Raw genomic sequence first — 24,811 nt, forward strand, 5'->3', positions numbered from 1 at the left:
GGGCCAGGGGTGGAACCCAGCTCCGCGGCTCACCCTGATTGATCGCTGCTTAAAAGGAAGTGGTCTGACCCCACTTCCTTGTCTTGGCAATTGGGTTGATCACGTTGTGAGAACTAGTTTGCCTTCCTGTTCCAGTGTCTTGTTCCACTCTTCTGACTCAGGGTCTTGTTCCAGTCTCCTGTTCCAGTCTCCTGTTCCAGCATCCTCCTGTTCCTTTATCTCCCCTAGTAGTACCATTTGGACTGTCTTCATGGTACTGACCTCTTTTGACTACGTTTGATCGCTGCCTGGATTTGACCTTTGCCTGTTTCCTCGACCACGTCTGAATGCTGCCTGGAACCTGACCTTTGCTTGACTGACCATCCTCGGACTGACCACTGGTATTGACCACTGCTTTAGCTGACCACACTATCCTTGACTCTGGCCTTGATCCTCGCTCTTCATTCAGAGGCTCTGTTCTGGCCTTCTCTGGTTCCTGGACTCCCTGACCTGAACATCGACCGCGCACCCTTGTTCGTGGTGGGCACACCCCTGAACTTTATCTCTCAGAGATCCTGCAAGGCCCACCTAAGACCAGGCAACCTGGGTAACCAAGGGTTCAACCTAAGGGAACCCCAGGTTGCTATTGGTGAAGCTCCAGGTAGCCTCTGTCTCCTCCTGTGCTCTGCCTCCTGGTGGCAGGTGGTCTCTGGGTCCGACCAGGGAGCTTATCAATCCTGCACCAGGCCAAGGGTCCACCTCCTGGCACAACAACGTTCTGGTAGCAGGATGCATAAATGTAGATACCTTCAAAAATTGCTTGTTACATGAATTTATGCCACGCCTAAAATGACCCTTTGCATTTTTGTCATAAATGAAAGATTTTCTGAAACCTTCATATCTCTTAAATTCTTGTTTACTCAGAATAAAACTGTTTATTTTTTTCTAGTATTTCAATGGGAAATAAATTAATTTGTTTCCTTAAGGCCAGATTTTCAAAGCCATATGCGCATAAATCCATATGAATGGCAGAAAATATTTAAATGTGGAAAAGTGCAAAGTGAAGCACATAGGGAAAAATAATCTCAACTATAGGTAGACAATGCTGGGTTTTGTGTTGGGAGTCACCACCCAGGAATATGACCTTAGAATTCTTGTGAACAATACATTAAAATCCTTAGCTCAGTGTGTGGTGGCAGTCAAAAAAAGCAAATAGAATGTTAGGAATGATCTGAAAAGGAAAGGAGAACAAAACAGAATATATCATATTGCCTCTGTATTGATCCATGGGGCAAAAATAAAATACCATAAATATTGGGTTCTGGTTACCCCAGCTCAAAAAAGACAGTGGAAGTAGAAAAAGTGCAGAGGAGGGTGCTAAAAATAATAAAGGACATGGAACTGCTCTATGAAGAGAGGCTATGCTGGTTAGGACTCTTCAGGTTGGAAAAGAGACAGCAAACAGGGGGTAGAACAGGTAAATAAAGGACAGTTATTTGCCCTTTCAAATAATACTAAAATAAGGGGACACTCCATGAAACTAGCAACCAACAAATTTAAAACAAATAGTAGAAAGTACATTTTCACTCAATGCACTCAAACTGTGGACTCTGTTGCCAGGTAGACAAAGAAATCTATCACTATCCCTGGAAATGAGTAACAGGAAATAGATCTACTTTCTGGGATGTCGGATACTTGTGACCTGGACTTGCCAGAGGCAGGATGCTGGGCTTGATGGACCTTGGTCTGAGCCAGCATGACATTTCTTATGTTCCATCTAAGTACTGACTAATGCTTTAAAATTATGCAGCAAATCAGATTAGTTAGAGATATTTACTATTTGACATCAACTTATCTTTCATAATTCTTGTCATTAGATTCAACAGGGCCTTCCTGTCAGCATATAGCACTTACTTGAAAGCTGTCTGCATACATTTCCATGGATATACTCTAAATGCAAACCTAAACATCCGATGCATAGCCTGTCATTTATACTCATTTTTGGTGTTATATAATTCACACAGTCATGGGAATTGTTTCACAGGGAAATCTGACTTTAAATATTAAGTGTGGAAACTCTCAGATCTGAGCAATAAGTTATAGCATGGAGGATTTCTAAAGATTGTTGTGACTAAATGTCCATCTTGTATTTTAATCCACATGTCCACAAAGAAAACTATTGTTGGCCTGATATTAAGTGCAAACTTTTTCATCTAACCCCCTTCACAGTACCTACACATGCCTTCACTCTGCAGCAGCTTTCTACCTCTTCTCTCTTATCTCTCTCTACACACCTCCTTATGCACTCTGCTCATCAGACAGATCACTAGAGATGTGAATCGTGTCCTCGATCGTCTTAACGATCGATTTCGGCTGGGAGGGGGAGGGAATCGTATTGTTGCCGTTTGGGTGTGTAAAGTATCGTGAAAATTGTTAAAATTGTGAGCCGGCACACTAAAACCCCCTAAAACCCACCCCCGACCCTTTAAATTAAATCCTCCACCCTCCCGAACCCCCCCCCAAATGCTTTAAATTACCTGGAGATCCAGCGGCGGTCCGGAACGGCGGCGGTCTTATTTCTTGCTCTACTTAATTTTTTACCTAATATATTTCATTAGCTTAGCTCCAGCTGAGTTTGCCCAAAGGTGGCTAACTGCACTGTTTGTGTAAGACAGGTTTATCCAACTCCCGTGTCCCGCTTCTCTTAAGGAAATCAAAGCTGCATCTGTGCTTTAAATTACCTGGGGATCCAGCGACAGTCCGGAACGGCGGCGGTCCAGAACAGCCTCCTGCAATTGAATCGTGTTGTCTTCAGCCGGCGCCATTTTCCAAAATGGCGGCGCAAAATGGCGGCGGCCATAGACCAACACAATTCGACTGCTGGAGGTCGTTCCGGACCCCCGCTGGACTTTTGGCAAGTCTTGTGGGGGTCATGAGGCCCCCCCAAGCTGGCCAAAAGTCCCTGGGGGTCCAGCGGGGGTCCGGGAGCGATCTCCTGCCGCGAATCGTTTTCCGTACGGAAAATGGCGCCGGCAGGAGATCGACTGCAGGAGGTCGTTCAGCGGGGGTTCTGGACCGCCGTCGTTCAGCGGGGGTTCCGGACCGCCGCTGAACGACCTCCTGCAGTCGATCTCCTGCCGGCGCCATTTTCCGTATGGAAAACGATTCGCGGCAGGAGATCGCTCCCGGACCCCCGCTGGACCCCCAGGGACTTTTGGCCAGCTTGGGGGGGCCTCATGACCCCCACAAGACTTGCCAAAAGTCCAGCGGGGGTCCGGAACGACCTCCTGCAGTCGAATCGTGTTGGTCTATGGCCGCCGCCATTTTGCGGCCGCCATTTTGCAAAATGGCGCCGGCTGAAGACAACACAATTCAATTGCAGGAGCCCGTTCCGGACCGCCGCTGGACCCCCAGGTAATTTAAGGCATTTGGGGGGGGGGGGGGTTCGAGAGGGTGAGGGATTTAATTTAAAGGGTCGGGGGTGGGTTTTAGGGGGTTTTAGTGTGCCGGTTTTCCTGCCATTGGTTTAGGGCAAGTAAGTACTTCCCTCCCAAAGTTGATGAAGTATTAAGGCATTTGGGGTGGGGGATTTAATTTAAAGGGTCGGGGGTGGGTTTTAGGGGGTTTTAGTGTGCCGGCTCACGATTTTAACAATTTTCACGATATTTTAAACACCCAAACGGCAACAATACGATTCCCTCCCCCTCCCAGCCGAAATCGATTGTTAAGACGATCGAGGACACAATTCACATCTCTAATGCTAACTCCCGTTAGTGCATGCTAACATTTCAATGTAAGCTAGCACTAACGGGAGTTAGCGCGCGCTAATCCAGAATAATGAAATTTCCTGAACTTTTGGGAAAATTTCCTTCATTTTTGGGGTGGCCGAAACAGGACGAATGCACATCCCTAGTGGATAATACTTTGAAATCATCAGCTCAGTGTCCTGCAGCAGTCAAAAAAGCAAACAGAATGTTAGGAATTATTAGGAAGGGAATGGTTAATAAAATAGAAAATGTCATAATGCCTCTGTATTGCTCCATGGTGAGAACACACTGTGTACAATTCTGGTCGATGCATCTCAGAAAAGATATAGATTTGATGGAGAAGGTACAGAGAAGGGCAATCAAAATGATAAAGGAGATGGAACAGCTCTCCTATGAAGAATGGCTGAAGAGGTTAGGGCTGTTCAGCTTGGAGAAGAGACAGCTGAGGAGGCATATGATAGAGGTCTTTAAGGTCACGAGAGGTCTTGAATGAGTAGATGTGAATTGGTTATTTACACTTTTGGATAATAGAAGGACTAGGGTGCATTCCATGAAGTTAGCAAGTAGCACATTTAAGACTAATTGTAGAAAATTCTTTTTCACTCAACACACATATTAAGCTCTGGAATTTGTTGCCAGAGGATGTGGTTGGAGCAGTTAGTGTAGCTGGGTTCAAAAAAGGTTTGGATAAGTTCTTGGAGAAGAAGTCCATTAACTGTTATTAATCAAGTTTACTTAGGGAATAGCCACTGCTATTAATTGTATCAGTAGCATGGGATCTTCTTGGTGTTGGGTACTAGCCAGGTTCTTGTGGCCTGGTTTAGCCTCTGTTGGAAACAGGATGCTGGGGTTGATGGACCCTTGGTCTGACCCAGCATAGCAATTTCTTATGTTCTTAAATAAAGCACACATGGGACCATTTGAAGCCCCAACCCCCAGTCCCCTAATAATTATCCCCGGTGAACTAGTTTTGAAATCCAGGATGCCCCATACATTCCTGGGCTGCCAGTCAACCTTGGACACTATTTTGCCTTGTCACATGACAAGGCAAAGGAGCATGGTATTTTCAATACCACACATTATTTCTTTGTGAAGGCATTTACTATATGCTAAATCATTAACACAGCTTAGTAAATTATCTCCTAAGTTTGTACATGAGGAATTGTTCTAGGTCACAAGGAGTATCAGTGGAAGAAGCAGGCTTTGAACCCTGGCTTTCATGGATCTCTACCTGTTGTTCTAGCCATCAGGGTAGGGTCTGATTGGTGGGAGGAGGCTCAGTGTGGTAGGTAGAGTCTTTGAACTATTTAGCTACCCACATCCATAACAAACTCACAGGCATAGAGGAATAGCCTAGAGGTTACAGCAGCAGGCTATAACCCAGGGAAACTAGGGCTCAAATCCAACTGCTGCTCTTTGTTACCTTAGGCAAGTCACTATATACTCTCTATTGACTCAGGTACAAATGTAGGCCTAGAGGCACTAAGCCATGATATTTTATCACAGGAGGGATAAATTAGGGAGAATGTGAATATGTCATACTTCATGCGCCAAGCGGATTTTAAAAGCCGCATGGATATGCACAGAAATGTCGCAGCATGCACATCTCGGAAGTTTTCAAAAATGGTTGCGGCATGGGCATGATCTGGGCGGGGCATGTGCATTTCAGGGCAAGAAGTTGAGAAGTATGTGTAAATACTTATGCAATACAGTGCGCACTAAAGTTCCCTGCCACATAACTTTACTTCTGCTATGGATGCTGTGTAAGTTATAAAATAAAGATAAATAGGAAGATCTGCAGGATTTTAAGGGTTGGGGATAACTGGGGAGGAGTGAAAGCTATGGAAACATGGGGTATAGAGAACCTATCTCTTAACTGAGTGAGCTGGGGGTTAACTGGTAAAACTGGAAATGGCATTGGCGCATGGCCTTTTAAAATCCCCCGACTTACACATCTTTTCAGGTCATTTCACCGTTGCAAGCTAAGTATTTCATGACTGTTTAACTATTTGAACATAGTACAAATATATATTTTTTGATTTTTTTTCATAGACTCTCATTCGTGACATTTGAAAAGAATCTTTATGGAGATTTAATGTCCCGTTGTGAATACACTCTCATTGTGACATCTGTTGACTCCTGATGAAGCAGCCGAGTGGCTGTGAAACACAGCCGCTGTCGAGTCATATATATTGGAATTATTAAAGTCATTTCTACTTGCCCATAAGGTTGATCGAAAAGGCACATACAGATACTATGGGCTGCAAATGATTGAAAAGACCGGACGGCTTGGTGAGGTTACTGAGCACGTTGTCAATGGCTTGCTGATGCAGTCCCGTTTTTCACTAAAAAATGTTTTACAAAACGTTTTCTCACAAGAAAAGATTTGGTTCACTTAAATTTATGACATGATTATTTTGGCAAACGGTGATAAATATACTTAAGTGAGTTTAGCAATACCTTTTGTGATTTTTTGTAACCATAAACTAAAACATCAGCAGCCGAGGTCAGGTCAGGAATTGACCTCCCTTACTAAAGGAAAGGAAATCATTAGATAAGTAATCATTTCTCCTTCCTCAGTTTTCATTCAGGTCAATCCCCACAAGTGATATGTACCAAAGCTAATCCTGAGAAGGGCGAGAGGCTGCCAGCAGTCCAATCAATACCACCCATGCAAAAGCGGCGTCCTCCCTAGCTCTAACATCTAAGTGGTAATGCTTGCAGAATGTGTGCAAAGATGACCATGTCACCCTCGGCAAATTTCAGCAGGCGACAACAAAGTTCCACCCACAATATTGCCTGAGCCCTCAAGGAATGCTGCCTAATCTGTTTTGGTAACCTCAGCAGCCATATAGGCTGCCGTAATAACTTCCTTAACCCAGCGGGCTATCACTGCCCCCCAACGCCAATGCTCCCTGTTTACTTTCACTATGGAGCACAAACAGTTGATCATACTTCTGAACAGTTTTAGTTATCTCCAAGTATAGCAGTAAATGACGCTTAATGTCCAAGGAATGCAAAAGACGGTACTCAGCTTAATCTCTGACCCTGTCCAATATGGGCAGGGAAATGGATTGATTCAAATGAAACGCTGAATCCACCATTGCAAAAATGAGGGCACCGTCTGAAGTTGAACGCACCTGGAGTCATATGAGAAAAGGCTCACGGCAGGAAAGAGCCTGCAACTCGGAGACCCGGTGTGCCTGTCATGGTTTTGAGGTGTTGGAGTGGATTCTTGGGTACTGTGGAGATGGCCACTCCCACGGGGAGGAGTCCCGTGAGGAACCGCAGTACTAGGCTAGACTCTATACACGCAGAATTCGTGTTTATTATACAGCTTGGTGGTACTGCCCAGGGGTGGCAGCAGTGAGGTAACCCAGTAGAGTAGTCCAGGGGTCCTCGGCAGAGGAGACCCGTCCCACACTCCAATGATGATAGGCTGCGCTTGGTAGAGGAGAGAGTCCCGGATGTAGACTCGCAGCACTGAAGCTGAAGGTGAGACAAGCTGACGAGGTTAGTTTACTCACTTGTTAGATAGCTGTATTTGATGAAGATCCTGGCAGGCAGAAGTAGTTGGTTTGCAGGCACCAAGGCAGGAACAGTAGGCCCTCGAGGAGCGAGTACCCAGTATCCCAGATAGGCACCTGAAAGAAAGCATACGGCCCCTGAGGAGTGGGTACCCAGGTTTGAGGTGAATGGCCCCAGAGGGCAGAGAGAACTTCCAGTGGCAGCAAGGAAGTGGCAGAGCAACTTAGACCAGAGGCAATCCAATCCTTGCTAACTCAGCAAACGAAGGGCAGTCTAAATACCCAGATGGCATGATGTCACTCGGAGGGGCCATCCCCGAGGTTCCTGCCATGATCTGGATAAAGACATGGGTGGCATGCGTGCGTGTACCCTAGGAGGCCCTCAGGAGAAACATGGCAAACAGCATCACCATAGCCGTTCCAGGGACACCGGAGAGAGCAGCAGGATGATGCGGCAGCAGCCATCTTCCCAAGGTTTATGTAGAGAGAAGGAAGAAAGGTGAGGCACAGAGGTCGAAGCCGTCTGAGACTGACGGACGCAACAGTGCCAAACATATTGCTACCAGAAAAACTGTCTTCAAACTAAGCAGCCACAAGGAAAGAATATGCAGAGGTTGAAAAGTCAGATCTGCCAAGATTTCAAGGGCCAAGTTAAGTTCCCACAGTCGTATTGGAAGCCATAATGGGGGGAAATATGCTTAATTCCCTGCAAGAAACGGGACATGTCCGGATGGGAAGACAAAGGCTCTTCATTGACTTTTCCCCATAACAAGCCAGGGCTGCAACTTGAACCTTCAAGGTGTTAAGGGCCAAAACCTTAAGCAAGCTGTCCTGTAAAATATCCAAAATCAAAGGAATATCCACCTTGAGTGGTTGAGTTCCTCGCTTAGAACACCAGGCCTTAAAGACCCTCCAAACTCTAACATAAGCTAGAGAAGTAGAAAATTTCCAGGCCGAGAGAAGAGTGGAAATTACAGCAAGGGGATAATCGTGCTTCAGCAACCAAGCCCTATCAATGGCCAAACCATATGACAAAATCAACCTGGATTCTCGTGCAGCATGGGAACCTGACATAACAGATCCATACGAGATGATAACTGGAGAGGACTTCCCACCAGAGGTCTCTGGTGATCAGGCCTTAAACAGGTAATGGACCGCCTTCAAGCCCAATCCAGAGCCTCTAAAAGCACTGTGTTGGTTTAACTTTCCATCTTCTGTATCAGCCTGCCTATCAAAGGCCAGGGCAGAAATGCATACATCGAGGTGCATGTAGCCACTCCTAAATGAGTGCATCTATGCCCATGACTTTTGTGTCCCACCTGCTACTGAAGAAGCGTGGAACCTTCACATTGTTAAAGTTCACCAACAGGTCTAGATCTGGTAGGCACCAACGGTTCACCAGGAGCTGAAAGGCTTCATCCACCAGCTCCCATTCTTGTGGGTCCAAGTTTCTCCTGCTGAGGAAATTGGCTCTGATATTGTCCTTTCTGGCAACGTGAGATGCGGATATGCTAAGGAGATGCTGCTCCACCCACACCATGAGCGCATCTATCACCTCCAACACCTGTTGACTCTTGTTTCCACCTTGATGATTGATGTAAGCCACCATCGTCACATTGTTGGACATTATCTGGACCGCCAGAGCCTCTAGCTGCTTGGCAAAATTCAGGCATGCTAACTGAACCGCTTGTGCCTCCAGTCTGTTGATGTTACACTGCTGCGCTGCTGCATTTCTGCAACCTGGTGAGCCCCCCAGTGCTGGAGGCTTGCATCTGTCATGAGCACCAACCAAATCTGGTATCTTCAGGGAAATTCAGTTTCTGAGATGATCTGCCTGTAACCACCAGTTCAACTGGGACCTCACATCTAATGGAAAGAGCAGCCTCACTGCATAATTCTGCAACTGTGGAATCCATTGGAAAAGCAATGCAAACTGAAGAGGGAACATATGAACCCTTGACCAGGGAACCACTTCCAATGCTGCAGCCATCAACCTCAGGACCCGCAGATAAGACCACATGGTCGAACAGAGGTCTGTGGGGATCAAACTCGCATCATCAATGTGAGGCTCTGAGACTCTGGCAAAAATACTCTGTCCTGCCTTGTATCAAACTAAATCCCGAGATACTCAAGGGTCTGAGATGGCTGCAAATTGCTCTTGGCCAGATTCACCACCTAGCCTAGCTCCTGTAGCAAGGAAACTACCCTTCAGGAGGCATGAAGATTCTCTTCCACATCCTTGGTTCAAATGAACCAGTCATCTAGATAGGGGTGAAGTAGAATGCCCTCCTTGTAGAGGGCTGCCACTATCACCACCACAACTTTGGAAAAGGTCCTGGGCACCATGGCTAGCCCAAAAGGCAAGGCCTTAAACTGGTAATGATGATGCAGAATAGCAAACTGGAGGAACTGCTGATTTTCTCAATGGATGGGAATATGTAGATACATCTCCTTCAGATATAGAGATATGAGGTACTCCCTGCTTCTACAGCCATTATGATAGAGCATAGCATTTCCATCCTGAAATGTGTGATTCGTAAATGACGGATGATGCTCTTGAGATCCACTATGGGCTGAAATGAATCTTCCTTTCTGGGCACGACAAAATAAATGGAATAACAGCCCATGTTTCGCTGTGATTCAGGAATGGGAATCACCGCATTCAGGTTCAACAGTCTTTGTAAATTGCTTCCAGTTCTACCCTCTTCTGAGGGGAGTTGTATGGACAGACCATAAAAGAAATTCCTTTGCAGTGCCTTATTATGTTCTACCTCCCATTCTCCTCTATCAGATGGAGTGCCATCTCAGAGCAAGTTAATGTGGCCTATAGAAAGTTCACTCATGTTTTTTCCTGTTCTTCCCACTCTCTCAGGGATTCCACCTCACTTGTCCCGTCATGAATTGCAGCCTTAAGTCATGTAAATTCCTCTTGTGCCTTCTCCTCTTCCTTATACAATTGGAACTATCATGATCCTTCTGGAACAACACTTGAGTGTGTTCTTGCAGCTTCATCTCCAGTTTTTCTTTATTCTCCCGAAACTCACAGATCCGCTGATGCTGAGCCTCTGTCTCTCTTTGCTTTTCATTCAGCATTATTTTCCTGTATTCTATATCCTTTGTTATTTTTGTATCCTCTTCTAACATCACCTTAAACTCCCCAGCTGGCTCCGAATTCTGGGTTGTTTCTGACTGGCAAAATTCTCAGAACTCCTCCTCAGCTTCTATAGTTATTAAAGACATTTCCTGTACCCATGGACAATTATCTTCATCAGTTTTTGTAGTATCAATTGTCTCAGTGAGAATGGTTTCCTTTGAGATTTCTTTCTATTGCACCAAAAGAGCTTTATCTTACATTTCCTTTACCAGATCTTTCTCTTCAGGATGGATATCCCCTTTTAAAAATGGTACAGGAGTATGAAAATCTATTTCTTTACAGGTTTTCTCTGTTGGATTTTCTTTCTCAGAAAAGTTCTCTTTTTCCTTCTTTTCTGTCACCAACTTCCCTTCCTGAGTTCTTTTCTCTGACTCTTTTACTTCAAGAGATATCTCTGATTTGTGTTCTATGATCTTGTTATTCTTTCCCTTTCCAGTTACCTCTGTATCTCTCACAGGAGGACCTCATCCATTATGGAAATTTATATCAGTTTTATGCCTATCAGTCGCAGACAGCTGCGACCGCGAGTTCTCACTTCTTGCACTGCTCTCCTGCCCTCCCCGGGGCTGCTTGCTGCGCGGGCCTGCCTACATTGCTGCGTTCCGCGGGACTTCACTCATCGGCATGGATGCCAATACTTCCTACTCCTACACCGGGCCTTCCTAGGCACGTGCATGCATCACAGGCCCCACCTTTCAAGCCTCTTCGGTGGGAACCTTGAGGGCATCCCTGTTTGACGTCATCGGTCTCCTGTATTTAAGCTCCACCTTCGCCCCCAGCAAGCCAACTAGGCAACATGTTCCATCCGTGGTCTGAACTCTTTGTGTTCCTGAGACGTCACCTTCTGCCTTGCTTTTGGACCCTGACTGGCAACCGCTCCTATGGGGTCAGTGTGCCGCTCCTCGGGCTGGCTCTGCGCCTCTTGGGTCCTACTCTGCATTGGCTCCAGCTACTCTAGTCTCCATTGGAACACCGCGGCAACCTGTGATTTCCTCGTCTGGCCTTCCCCGCTCCTCGGGGTTGCGCCTGTATCATCACCAAGACTGGGTGCGCTTGCCCGTTCCTTGGGCCGCGCTTCTATTCAAGAGACTACCTATTACCACCCCGCTCCACGGGGCTGGACTTCAGCTTGTTCCTGACTGTCAGCAGTCCCGCTCCCTGGGTCAGTGCCTCTGCTACACCATTGGTAATTCCTCCGCTCACCGGGTTCCTGCCTATGTCATCATCTGGGTTCGGGACTGGACTATCACTCCGCGGTTCACCCGGCGCCTCACTCTTCAGGGACGCACTCCAAGAACCACCTATAGCCTACCACCCTGTGGGGATTATCTCCTGGTCCCTGGGGCCTCTCCACCACTGTGCCTAGAGCTCCCTGTTATGCTGGTACCTCGCCTCTTGATGGTGCGGACCTGTTGGGCTCCTCCCCACAGGCTGTAACAACTCGCACTTCGGGTCAAGGGTCCACATACCCACAAACCATAACAATCAGGATTTTATTTCAGGCTTTGCTTTTCATTTAACCTCATTTCTTTCCTTTCAGGAGACAGGGGCTTTATTTTCTCAACTGATTCCATGTTTTCACACATGCTTCTCTCTTTCCTGGATAAATTGTTTTTCTTCTCAGTAGTCCTTCCTAAGTTTTCTTTTTCAGCACAAAGGCTCTTATTTTCTTCTTTCTCACTAAAACCTGATTCTTCTTTTTGCCTTTTTCTATTTTCTTCAAACTAGTGCATTCTGTTTGCTACTTCTTCTCATGACAGTTCTGGCTCTTCCTCATAATCATCTGGAAAACATGCACACCCATCATAACTGTATATCCTTCTTTCTGTGTGGGGCTCTTGCCATCCAATTACTTTCCTTTCCGAACTCCAAGTGTATGCATACATTTCATATCCTTTATTGTACATTAGTGTCACTTTATCTTATTGGCTGCTATAACTTCTCAGTTCCTTTTCTTGCATTCTCTGCCTCTCTTCATATGCCCGCCTATTGCTCCAATAGATATTGTAGTGCTGACATTCTGGCAAAGGTTTTCAAATCCTGCATTTTGAAATAAAAGTCTTCTCAATCCTGCAGACTATGTCAAATATGTAAACCGCCATCCCTGTGGGGTGAAGACTGCTGTCATGGCCATGGTTGATGGTATAAAAGTATAATCTCATGTGACCAAGTAGCAAGCTTTCAGATGAAACCGAAAGGGATGCGGTTCAGTGCCCTTCTCCCTGTTAGATCTCTCAAAGGAACAAGGGTCCACAACCCACACAGCAAAGTCTTTTAAGGTTAAGAGAGGAGGCAGAAATAAATGTATAAAGGAATGAACTTCTCTTTCAATGTAAACAAATTTGACAATTTTATGTCATGCAAAAGTTTTTCTTCTTTTAGCAAACAGTTCTTTATTTAAGAACATAAGAACATAAGAAATTGCCATACTGGGTCAGACCAAGGGTCCTTCAAGCCCAGCATCCTGTTTCCAACAGTGGCCTATCCAAGTCACAAGTACCTGGCAAGTACCCAAACGCTAAGTAGATCCCATGCTACCAATGCCAGCATTAGCAGTCGCTATTCTCTAAGACAAACTGATTAACAGCAGTTAATGGACTTCACCTCCATTAACTTATCTAAACCTTTTTTAATCCCAGCTACACTAACTGCACTAACAACATCTTCTGGCAATAAATTTCAGAGTTTAATTGTGCATTGAGTAAAAATAATTTTTTCTGATTAGTTTTAAATGTGCTACTTGCTAACTTCATGGAGTGCCCTCTAGTCTTTCTATTATCCAAAAGAGTAAATAACCGATTCATATTTACCCATTCTAGACCTCTCATGATTTTAAAGACCTCTATCATATCCCCCCTCAGCTGTCTCTTTTCCAAGCTGAACAGCCCTAACCTCTTTAACCTTTCCTCATAGGGGAGCTGTTCTATCCCCTTTAACATTTTGGTCGCCCTTCTCTGTACCTTCTCCATCGCAAATATACATTTTTTTTTGATGTGGTGATCTGAATTGTACATAGTACTCAAGGTGCGGTGCCGGTCTTACCATGGAGCGATACAGAGGCATTAATTAATTCAATAATATGTTTACATATAAATAAACTCTTTAACCTTTCTTTATCTCTTTAAGCTCAACTTCAAATAAGTGAGTTCAGTTCATATTATAATAGACAATATGTTTTTTTTGTCTTTTATTCTCATAGAGAATTATTGTACTAAATAAGAAACAAAATGGTATCAGATCAGCTACCAACAATTTTGAACTGCACAACTATCAGATAAGTATTTTAAAGTTAACTTTTGTTATTATAATAACAATATTAACATCTGTTCCACCAAAAGGGAGAGCTAAGTTGATAACCAGGGATAAAATGATTGTTATGTTCTTTCAATCAATGATAGTTGAAAGAACTATGATCTAGCTATTCGTGTACCAAATGGAAGGGAACACATATTGTACATACCGTAATTAATTGCTTTTATAAATAACTGTTTGCCTTCTACCTTATCTTGACCAGAATAAGAATAAACGTGATATGAATGCAGTGACAATAGAATGTTGAGATCAATATTCTTTTTTTAAACAGGGGATATGTAAAGGGGGGGGGGGGGGGGGGTTCTCAAAATTTAATAAAAAATAAAACTTTCCTGAGTCTGGAAAATGGAAAGAAGCTGATGAGAGTCAGGAGGAAGATCTGAGATGATGGGACCTGTAGCAGCTGAGCCAGAAGCAATGACAGTAAGGACACAGGGGAAAGTCACAAGTCCTTGTGGGACTACCAGAGATGCCAAAGACTAGAGACCCAATGAGACTGTTGGGTTTGTGGACCCTTGGGCTGGCTAGGACAGCTGGTGGCTCACTGAGGAGATACCCAGTGGGTGTTGAAGCCGGGAGGTGGCACAGACAGGAGACAAGAGATCTTCACCACTGGAGACCTGAGGTCCCCCCAGGAGGAGCCTGTGAGGACCCAGGCTGCTTGGACTTACGAGTGGTCTCCTGCGAGGCGGTATCCAGGGAATGGAGACGAAGAGCTGGAGCCAGGAGGCCAACTGGAACTTCACCACTGGAAGCCTGCAGTCCCCCCGAGAGGGGCTCGTGAGGACCCGAGCTGCTTGTACTTAGGCGAGGCCTCCTGAATGAAGCTGAAGTCAGAAGCCAAAGGACGAAGCTGAATCAGAAGTCGGTGGATGGAAGCCGGAGTCAGAAGCCAAAGGATGAAGCTGAATCAGAAGTCAGTGGACGGAAGCCGGAGTCAGTAGCCAGGAGTCAGAAGCCGGTCAGAAGCCGAGGATCCGAAGCAGCAACTAGCAACTCTTACCAGAGTGAACCTCATTGCAAGGCAAAGGCCCAGGCCTATCTGCAGGGTTTAAATACCCCTGCAGCGTCTGATGTCATCTGGGGGCTGTCCTGCCTGTTCCCGTGCGGGCCCCTTTAAATCTGGAGCTCCTGCGTGCGCGCGTGCCTAGGGGGCGGGACCAGCCGCGACGGATCGGCGTCATCTCCCTCGAGGAAGAAGCGCCATGGGAGAGGCCCCGACAGGCCCTGCCGGCCGAGATGGAGCGACAGCGGGCCGGTCCGGCCCCGAGGTGAGTGGAGGGACCGGGGCATGGCCCAGTACCGTAACAGAGATGGAGCAGCTGCAGCAACAGTATGCCATCATAAGAAGAAAAGACAGGGAGGAACAATAATTGCAGCAGGAGACAAGCCCTCTATCCATGAAAGAAGACAGTGCAGAGAGGCCTACAATATTGACTACTACCCCAAAGAAGCAGCTAAGATAGTACTGAACCAGGAGAGGCCTGTGCTGGTAACAGTCAAGGGGAGGTTAGTGAGAAGAGAACCAGGCACCACTTTTGTACAGAAGGAGAGAGAGCTGAGGCAACAGTGTAGAGAAGGGCTCTGTTGGTGGTCTGAGTCATGGCACCTTAAGCAGCCTAAATGCAGCACACTGAGGCAGCCAGCCAGAGAAAGGAGCCACAGTTGAAGCAGAGGCTGAAGCCTGTGCGCAGTGGAGCATTGCGATGCCAGGCCAAGTGTGATGCGAGGTTGGTTTAAGAAGGCTTGTCGCGAATGTGGCAAGCAAGGAAGACCACGATCGAAAAGAGAACACTGATGCAGCCAGGCCCTCCTGCTTGCCACTGAGTTGCAAGGAAATAGAGGGGACCACGTTGCTGAGAGAGATGCCAGAGCAGTTGTGGAAGAGGAGCTACCCCATAAGAAGAAGCAGAGTACTGAAGAGTGCATCAGAAGGAGATAAGGAGGTAACAGCTGACCGGCAGTGGTCAGCTATGATCGCGATTGCTGCCACTACAGACAGTTGTCCTCCTCCTCCTATTACCAGAGCCATGGCAGGAGAGAAAGGAAAGCCGTGAAGAGGGAGAGAGGAAGAAAGAAACTAGCAGGAAGAGCATGAGGCCCATGTGAGCAGTGAGCAAGCACTCCGGCTACTCACCCTGCCACTGCTGCCAATAACTGTGAGTATCTCTACTTGCGCCACCATAGTTTTAAGAGAAAAAAAAGATGGAGCGATCCATGTTGGGCCTTGAGGAAGCCCCAGTGCAGTAAGAGAGACTAGGCCAAGTTTTGCTGACATTAGCGATAACATCAGCAGGGACCTGCAATGCCAGTGGGGCAGTATTTTATAAATAAAATATAGGAAATAAAGCACAGTTTAAGAGAACTGAAGATGGTGGTCTTGTAATGGGACCCTGGCCACCTGAATGACTACAACTCCCTGCCCCTGAAATTAATTTAAATAATGGAATTTGCCCCGTTGTCACCTAGATATATTTTGGGGTTAAACACCCCAATATTGGTAAAAAAATAAAAACCTTTGAAAAACAGGTGGTGATCACATAAGGGGATTCTGGAGACCCCTGCCCAGGCATTATTTGTGAGTTGGGAAGTAAAGAAGGTGGGAAGAGGTTTTTAGAGTTGCAAAAGTTATGTATACATATAGCTACATAGGAAACATTTTTGCTGCTCAGAAAAATCTCAAATAAACAATTTTAAACTCAGGAAACTTGAAAAATAATGGAAAGTGGTAACTCCTGTACCCCACTAAAGCATATGGAATACCCCAAAGCATCCCTGAAAAACAAGAACTACCATGGCAATGGGATGAAGAAGCGATGTTGTAACCGTGGTACCTTAGGGATGGCTCCCCTAGAGATGGGTGATGGGGTGGATGCAGCATTATCATCATCTGTTGCAGTGCAGGGTCCCAGCATAAAATAAAAACTCATAAGAAGGATATAAATAATACCAAAAACTCTTAAACACTTACAGAATCTAAGTTATATGAAAAAAAATATATTAAAAAGTATTTAAGGTGTTAATCATGCAGCCCCGAGTCCTATTTCCTTAGCTAACATCAACAAGAGCAAGGATATCCCAGACTTAGAAATCCAGAGTCAGTTATAGAATCTGGGCAGATAGTAGCCAGAGGTGAAAGAGAGCAGAGGCACTGTTGTGCCCTGTGTACCAGGCCTACCAAAAGTATTCAAAAACCCTAATAGTGAAAGAACAATTTCCATATAAACGGGTTGATACAGTAAGGCCGCGTTAGAAAGAGTGCGGCAGTGCCGGGCGCACCCTCGTTTGCCCCACGCACAGTCCTGCTCACCTACCGCTCGATACTCTATTTAAATTGCTTGCAAATGCAAGCCGCGTCTGCGAAGCGTTACGCGAAGCGTTAGGCCCACGCTGGGTGCGCTGGTGCCTGTCATTTCAAATGTCATTTCAAATGACAGGCACCAGGAAGTGGATCCCAACTTTAACCCATGAAAACCTAAAAACCGAAAATCCCCTCCTCGCGAAGCGGCTCGACATGTGCCAACTTACCTTTTGTTGCTTTTCAGCCCCTTCCCTTCCCTGCCGCCCTGCCGAAAGCGGCAGGGAAGGGAAGGGAAGGGGCCGTCTATGTGCTTTCATTGGCTGGAGCGCCCAAATCGACGGGCGCTCCGGCCAACGAAAGAACGCTTCGCTCTGCTCGTGCTGGAGAGGGCACAGAACAGTGGGTTCTCACGCCGAGCCAGGAGAACCGGGACCTGTGCGGGGGGGGGGGGGGGGGGGGACGCTGCAAACCGCTTCACAATTTGGCCGAGCCAGGAAGGAAGGATTGGGGTGGATAGAGCCCTAGCTGTGGCTGCAAGTGGAGAATGTGAATACAAGGGGGAATGGATATGGAAACTTGTGCCAGACTGGACAAGTTGCTTTAATTGGTGGCCATTGTACTGCTGTTCTGTTGCCGAGCCAGGAGAACTGGGATCTGCGTGGGGGGGGGACCGCTGCGAGCCGCTTTCGCCACCGGCTGCCCCCTCCGGAGGGCGGCAGAGAAGGGAAGGGGCTGAAAAGCAACAAAAGGTAAGAAAACAACAAAAAGTAATGTCGAGTCGTTTCGGGAGGAGGGGAGGAGGTGATTTTAGGTTTTTAGAGGTTTCCTTTTGGGGGAAAGTTTGCCGTCTACCATTACCCCTGCCTCTAACGCAGGGGTAAGGGTAGGCGGTAAGTTAGCAGGTTAAATGCGGGGCAAAATGGCAGGGTAAAATAGTGATAGTCGGGGCGCGCGTTACTGTATGGGAGGGAATAGCTAATTCGATCGTTTACATCTAATATACATGCCGCGGGCCGAAGGGGTTACCCGGTGATTTAAAGAGGCGGTAAGGATGGGTTAAAGGGGATTGTGTATCGCAGGAAGGGCTAACGCGGCCGGAAAGTGAGTAGAAAGCAGGTTAGGAGGGGGGTAACCGCGGCCCCACTTTACTGTATCGAGCCGATGGTAAGGCAAAAGGTAGAAAAGTTTTAATATTTAATATACTGTTGCATCACTTTATAGAGCAACATTTGAAAGTTGCATAAATAGAGTGTGACTGGATTTGCATCTCTGCTGAATGTCCTTGCACCAAAAGTGATTTTGTTCTGACGTCAACAAAGAAGAAGTCAATAAATAAGAACTTAATTGAAGAGTTTGCTTTTTTTTAGGAAAGATAATAACACTTGAAGTCACAAGTGAGATGCCATGATATTTCCCTTGAGAGAGAGTGCAAGCATTAAAGGTGTGCCTTCACTTAGAATATTTTCAGAAAAAAAGAACCCAAAGATCACATAGGTGACTACGAAGAGTAAAGTAAAAAAAAAGCAAGAAAGGTTGAATGTAAGTGCAAACTGTTCATTCACAAAAAGAGATAGGGATTGTGGCAAAGTGTGCCAGAGAAACCCTCAGAACACCTTAAAGGACCAGTCCCAGAGCTCTGGTCCTAGTCCACCTTAAGGCAAAACATTAAGGGTGCAGGGCAGCTCCCCCGAGCAGGAATATAGCTTAGGCTCAGAGGAGAGCAAGGGAGGCCCTGGGAAGATGTGGAGAAGGTAGTTCCAGCTAAATACTGCCTTGGCAATCTTATGTTTGTGAAGTATTGCAAGGTAAGCAGTCTGAATTTTGTGTTTATTGCTGTGAAGAATAAAGTTTGTGCAAAGAAGATCCAGAGTCCTACCTGTATTTGACCTCTGGCAGGCTATAAACTGCTTCTGCTTTATCACAGGGATAAAGAAATCATCTTTTTATTTTATTATTATTTAGAAAGTAAACAGAAACAAGTCATTGAAGATACACCCTAGGGAACACTACTGGACTGGTAAGCGGAAGACTAGGCAGAGGGCAGTATACTAAACAAAGATTTAATTACTCAGCTTTCAGTATGAATACTTCAAACGGTGATACAGTTGAGAATTTCAAAGGTGAAAAATCAAAATCATTTTTTGAAATCACCATCAAGCCCCATCTTCTACATCGTATTCTTGATGTAGAAATGGTATTATCATGCTGTTGGTTAATCTTGTTTACTAGGACAGTGTCACTTACATTTAACCAAGTTTCCTCAGCATTCAGGCAGGTCAGTCCCTCTGCCTGCAGATGGAGATGGAGTATAAGCTTGCACCACGGCCATATAGTCCCATCCTGACATCAGCCCGCCAGGATTCTCTGTCTCCAGCAGATGGTGGATATGTATTTATCTTAGGGGGATTGCCTTTGAATAAAAAAAAAAAGAGAAAGAAGAAGAAAAGAAGTAGGAATGAAAAGGAGATAGCGGAAAGACGAGACATTTATATAGCACCACTTGCCTCCTGAGGTGATACCATGCGGTCCCTCCCTCAGTAGAGTGCCCTCGGTCCGGTAGCCTTCAGTGGCATGGATTTAAAATTTCAATTAACCGTTGCAGGCTGAGAGAGGCTCAGCAGTGAAGGTTTTAGCCCTCTCCCCCCTTATCTGGGACCCGTTCCTGCTCTCAGCCACGGAGGGCTGAGCTCAGGTAAAAGTTTTTTCTTTACAAAACAAAAATCAATCACAAAAACAGCGAGAATAATAATAAAAAAATAAAATTAAAAAAAAGCAGGAGAAAGGTCTGTTACCTCGGCATTTGGCTGTCCTGCTCAAATCTCTGGGGAGCTCTGTGAGGTAAGAAGGTAAAGCAGGCATGGCGGGCTGAGCAACTGCTTGGCTGGACCCCCCTCCCAGGCTTCTCTCCTTTTGGGTGTGTGGTAGGCCATGAGGTGATTTTGCACATTTTTCTCTGTGGGCCATCGGCGCACAGGCACACACCTGTGCATCCAGTTGTGCGCTCAACTTCAACGTCTTTTTTGGTGTCGGGACTGAGCGCCTAGTTTGGGCACCTAATCGGATGTGCAGCCTAGGCGCATATACTTGTGCGCATATTTTTGTGCATCCATTTTGGGCACTGGTTTTATACATGGATAATTTCAGTGCAGGTTTTTACCATTTTGCCTGCTTACAAACATGGCGCTCGTGGCAAAGAAGCCTAAGCATTTATCCATTTGTGCTGCATGCCACATCAGAGCCATTCAGCCAGCGTTTTCTTTAAGCCTGTGTCAGCACTTCCTGGATGCTTGGGGAGATTTACCTCCTTTTGTTTTTGCCGATGATGGTCCATCTCCTCGGTCTGCATAGAGTGGAACTGAGGGTGACATGACGGGGTATCCCCTCCCTTGTTCAATTCATGGACTGAGTCGTCAGGAGAAACTTGCTCTCAGGATGTGAGCTTCAGGCTTATGGGGCCTGGAATGGACCCATCCTCCTTTTCCTGGGTAGAAGTCTTCTATGGATTGCAGACATTTCTACAGGGGCAGTCTTATGAGTTGGCAGTGCCTGCAAATGTAGGTTCATGCACTCAGAGTGCTCCTCCACCTGTCTCTATGGTCAAGCACCATGGTGCAGTGCATTCTGACAAGGTTCGAATGCAGGTAGATCAAGATGATACCGTTGATGATGGTGGTGGCTCTCCTGGTGAGGAAGAGGATATTCCCCATGATTTAGAGTCATATAGAACTCTTCTCTGTTTCTTTCATAGGGATGAGTTGCCGAGCTTGATCTCTCAGACCTTGAAGACACTCGGACTGGCTGGGACTAACTCCTTGGGGATGCAGAAGAAGGATTCCATTTTGGTCACACTACGCAATGCTTCTTGTTTCTTTCCCCTCCTGAATGCAATCCAGCAGTTGATTGATCTAGAATGGAGCACGCCAGAGGCATCCTTTATAGGAGGATGTTCTTGATGGGTTTATACCCTTTGGTACCGCAGGCCAGAGAGCAGTTTCTTTTCCTTAGGTGGATGCCCTGGAGTGTTCTTTCATGAAACATGCCACTATCCTAGTAGAGAGAGGTGCAGCATTGAAGGATGCTCAGGATAGAAGGATTGAGGCTATCCTAAAGCAAGCCTTTGAGGCAGTGACAATAAACTTACAAATTGCTTCTTGTTGAGCTTTGGTAGCTCAGGCTACCTTGCGTCTTTATCAAGATTCTGCTAGCTCCGTGTCCAATCTTGGACCTATGATAGAACTGGGGGCCACCTTCTTAGCTGATGTGGGCTGTGACTTGGTTCACACAGCTGCCAGAGGAGCTGCTTCAGTTATTGCAGCCAGGCAGCAGATGGAGCTGCTCGATTAGTCAGCAGTTACATTTTAAAGGCCAATCTTACTAAGCTGCCATTCAAGGGCTCACTTTTGTTTAGTAATAAATTAGAAAAACTGGCAAGTAAATTGGGTGAGACCCAGGTCCCTAATTTTGTAGAGGACAAGAAACTGGTTGCATGGTCTTTTCTGGTGAGTGGCTGCTCTCGAGACTACTGGCGTTTTCGGCCTAATAGTGGAGGTTCTTCCCGGAGCTCCCATCCCTTCTGCAGGTCTCAGTCCTTTTACCCCCAAGGGCCTCAAAATGATGTTTGTTCAAGAGGTGGAGCCCTTTGGTCTTCCCAATAAAGTTTTGCAAGCTCACCTGGTGGTACAGAAGGTAGGTGGTCTGGTCGCCTATCCCATTTTTATTACAAGTGTGTCCAGATTACTTTGGATCAATGGGTTCTCAAAGTGGTTGGGGATGGGTATGCTCTTAAATTTCTTTGCATTATTCTGGATGCTTTTATGGTCTGTCCATGCAACTCCCCTCAGAAGAGGGTAGAACTGGAATCAATTTACAAAGGCTGTTGAACCTGAATGCGATGATTCCCATTCCTGAATCGCAGCAAAATATGGGCTGCTATTCCATTAATTTTGTTGTGCCCAGGAAGGAAGATTCATTTCAGCCCATAGTGGATCTCAAGAGCATCATCTGTCATTTACGAGTCACACATTTCAGGATGGAAATGGTGTGCTCTGTCATAATGGCAGTAGAAGCAAGGAGTACTTCATATCTCTATATCTGAAGGAGATGTATCTGCATATTCCCATCCATTGAGAAAATCAGCTGTTCCTCAGTTTGCTATTCTGCATCATCATTACGAGTTTAAGGCCTTGCCTTTTGGGCTAGCCATGGTGCCCAGGACCTTTTCCAAAGTTGTGGTGGTGGTAGTGGCAGCCCTCTACAAGGAGGGCATTCTAGTTCACCCCTATCTAGATGACTGGTTGATTTGAACCAAGGATGTGGAAGAGAATCTTCATGCCTCCTGAAGGGTAGTTTCCTTGCTACAGGAGCTAGGCTAGGTGGTGAATCTGGCCAAGAGCAATTTGCAGCCATCTCAGACCCTTGAGTTTCTCAGGATTTTTTGCAATGGATTGTGCATTTACTAAAAGCTAAGAAACAATCATACATGATGTTAACCTCAAATACAATGGATAAGTATAATATTGTTTGTTCATATTTGTTTTTTTGTTGCAGTCTTTTACAATTTGGTCTCCTTTCTCCCATCATCCTTTTTCTTCTTGCCTCTCTTCCCTGTTTTTATCCAGATTCATTACCTCTTTCACTTGTATGGATTGGCTGTTGGCAGTAGAAGGAGCAGCAGCAACATATCTTTTTAGTTTGAGTTTGTGGTGGATGCAGTAGTGGCATTGTTTGCCATCCTCGGGCCAGTGGAGGCAGCAGCAATAGCTTCTCTCTCATTGGGCCTGGGCTGGGGTAGCAGCAGTAGTGGCATCTTTTGCCAGTTTTGGGCTAGCAGTGGCAGCAGCAGCTCATATCTGGCTTAAAATGGTGTCAAGCAATAGACCCCAAATTCTAGGCACCGAGCCAACCTGGTACCTGGGATTTTTCCAGTCTTGCTGACTTGTTACGTGGAGATACCTGTAAAATGGACATGTAACCTAATGATCCCATGCTTTGCATGCATGATATAACCCATACTTTCTTACCCTCTACTCTGATTCTGAACCAGATCTGAAACTATGTAGTTAAGATTGCTTAGATCTTAGTTAAGAGACCTCTACATGCACCAGGTGCTGCAGGAAGTACCGTTTGTATGTCAGGGTGCCTCGATATACTGAAGGATGACTAGGTACACTGCTGTATGACTGCCATTACAAATTCCAAAATGTACATCGTACAAATAGTCCTGAGTAAATTCACCAGGTAAAAATTAAATTACATAATATTCATAAATACAAGATGCCCATTGCTTAAGCTGATTCAAGAACAATGATAGGCAACATTTTATTTATTGTGTCCTCCTGTATAAATCTCTTCTGATGATGATACCGATCTTGGAAGTTTTCAATCTAAATATGAATGACGAGGAATGCTTATATCTCTCTTTATGATAGGCTTGGATGGGTGATAAGCCTAGGACCCTATGAAGGAAGTTTTATAAATCTAGTGCTGATTCAGCTTTACGGAGGAAAGCTGGGGTTAAAGAATCACAGCTGTCACTTGGCTGTGGGAAAGAGTTCATGGATTGTTAGTAATGGTCATTCCCATGAACCCGTGGTTCACATTAGGGCACTCTGAGAGGTGACACCACAGTCTTTGAATATCTATAATCCAAAAGATGACATAATGCCAGTTGTTAATCAGTAGGTTATTTTATCTAAGAATAATTCACTACATTTCTTAAGCATGGCTGCATCCAGTTTTGTTTACTTTTCAGTTTGTTAATGAAGATTAATAAGTAATTCAAACAGAGTTGTTGGAAATATATATTACCATTGTGTTATTGTGCTCATTAGAAAGAAGAATTTTATCACGTACAGTATATTGATTCAATTGTGAGGGCCTGAGCATTACACTATTACATATGGGTAACTTATAAGTAAAATTATTATGCAACAAGGTCACTCTAAAAATTCCTGTTCTATTCTATGAGTCAGAGGTCATTGCTATCTCCCATGTGAAATCATTCTGTAGTGTTTTTGTTTTATTTAATCGTTTAAAGTTCTTTTTGTTGGAAATCATCTCTTTCTGTGTTGCATCTATTGGTCCTCTCTTTTGTAATAACCCTTTTTAGTACAGATTACATTATACTCTTCTTATGTATGACCTTTTGGTCCAACAACTCTCAACAACCTTTATCTTTTATCATTTTCTCAATATTTCTTCTACGAATTCCAAATAGCTTTATCCGACTGCAGTGGCAGAAGTCCTGCTGGTGCATTCCACTAAAGCCTTGAGAATGGGATGCTAGGTGATGATGCAAGGTGCTAGGGTAATGATACAAGAATTTGAAGAGAATAGGAAAGATAATTTGAAAAATTTAAAACATTGTATTGAAACTCTTTTGGTGTATTATTGGATGTAGGGGATCTTTAGAGAGGATGGAGAGAGATCTATATGACTGAATCAGGATGATGGCAATTAAAGATCATTGTAGTAGGAGGGAGAAAGTCTGATGGACTGTCCATCAGAAAATTTTTCCATGGAAAATTTTTCCATGGAAAATTGTAGTAATCTATTCTCAGAATATATCTAAAAGCACATATGTTTTGTTAACACAACATATTTTTGGGCCCAATACAAAAGCCTCTATGCTGGTGGGTATATCCTACATTCAAGAGACTTGATTACATGCCAGAAAGTCAAAATTAGCCGACAATATTAAACTCTTCCCAACGTGTAAATTCTTTGTGAGAGACACATCCAGATCAGAGACTTTGATTTATGTCCCAGTACA

This window comes from Rhinatrema bivittatum, chromosome 1, assembly GCF_901001135.1.
Source record: "Rhinatrema bivittatum chromosome 1, aRhiBiv1.1, whole genome shotgun sequence".
In the NCBI taxonomy this organism is placed as follows: domain Eukaryota; kingdom Metazoa; phylum Chordata; class Amphibia; order Gymnophiona; family Rhinatrematidae; genus Rhinatrema; species Rhinatrema bivittatum.